Raw genomic sequence first — 1,173 nt, 5'->3', positions numbered from 1 at the left:
GAGGCCCGGCGGAGGAGGCGGCCCTGGGAGACCCCGCCGCCGGGTGAGGGGCGCGGGCTGAGGGCGGCGCGGCGGGGTGGGGTCCCGGGAAGAGAGGGCCGCGTTGACCGGCGGAGGGAGGGGGCAGCCTTTGTCCCGCGCTCGGGGCGCGGGAGCCGGGAGCCTTCGCGCCGGAGCGGCAGCCGCTTTGTCCCGGGCTGTGGGGCCCGGGCCGGCGGGGATCCCGCGATCGCGGCCGGCTGGGGGGTCCGGACCGGGACGCCTGTGCGCGCGCGGCCGGGGACTCGGGTCGAACCGCTGCGAACCGCACTGCGCCCGCCAAGCGTGTAGCTCCCACGGAGCAGCAAGCGTCCGAGGGCTCCTCTCCCTGCACGAGTCCGAGATCCTCCGCCGAGGGACGCAGACGCCCCCGGACACGCGGGTCCCTGCGGGGCGTGGCGGAGGCTCGGCCGGGCCGGGTCCGTAGCGCTTGCGAGCGCTGGAGCGGAGGGTTTGGAGAGAAGTCGGGGTTCGGGCTCCGCGGAGCGGGGCGCGCGTCGCGATGCCCGACGTGGGCGCCCCCAGCGCCCTGCCCGCTAGCCGCGCGCTCCAACTTCAGGGTTGCAACCCAAGCATCAGTTTGCGCGGGCTCGGGGTGGCCCCCCTGCTCTGGAAAGCGGGAGCAGAGGACCCTGAACTTTTCTGTTTCGTTCCTGAAGATAGCCGGGCTTCACCCTTTAGTCCGTGTGATTGAGGGAGTTCGCAGAGCTCCAGCACAACGGTCGTAAATAAGTAATGGCTCGTAGCCTTTGTTGATTAACGTTGTTCGATAAATCAGCCAAAAGGAGGGAATGCAGGGCCCTTCCGTCCAGCTGCAGGCTCACTGCCGCCTCAGTGACTGGATCGGGATACAAGAAGTAATAAAACCCAGAGTGGCGCTGTGAACAAATACAGAGCGATCGCCCCACTAATTCAAGGCTCAGCGATGTGTTCCGAGGAACTTGCTTTACTTGAAGTTCACATTTTAGAAATTTCAGAATTAATGAGAGTGTGTGATTTGGTAAATCTGGATAGTTAAGTGCAAGTAGAGGTGTAATTACTTATTTTTGCACTCAGGACGCCACTATTGAGAATATTGATTTTAAAAATTTTGGGCAAGGAGCAGAGTGTGCTCTGGGGAGGCTGAGGCAGGAG

General features: G+C 63.6%; 1 protein-coding gene across 2 annotated transcripts in view; it reads left to right on the top strand.

The window, feature by feature from the left end:
• Gjc1 (gap junction protein gamma 1) overlaps window positions 1–1,173 on the top strand; it is a 40,637-nt gene continuing 39,464 nt past the window's right edge. For both annotated transcript variants that reach the window (XR_002821581.1, XM_023718064.1), the window contains exon 1: window positions 1–43. The gene's annotated coding sequence lies outside the window, so the exon portion shown is untranslated. The remainder of the gene's footprint in view (window positions 44–1,173) is intronic.

Source organism: Octodon degus, unplaced genomic scaffold (assembly GCF_000260255.1).
Source record: "Octodon degus isolate 3935 unplaced genomic scaffold, OctDeg1.0 scaffold00056, whole genome shotgun sequence".
Classification (NCBI taxonomy): Eukaryota; Metazoa; Chordata; class Mammalia; order Rodentia; family Octodontidae; genus Octodon; species Octodon degus.
The sequence above is the reverse complement of the archived record's forward strand: the minus strand, read 5'-3'. Positions and strand labels throughout refer to the sequence as shown.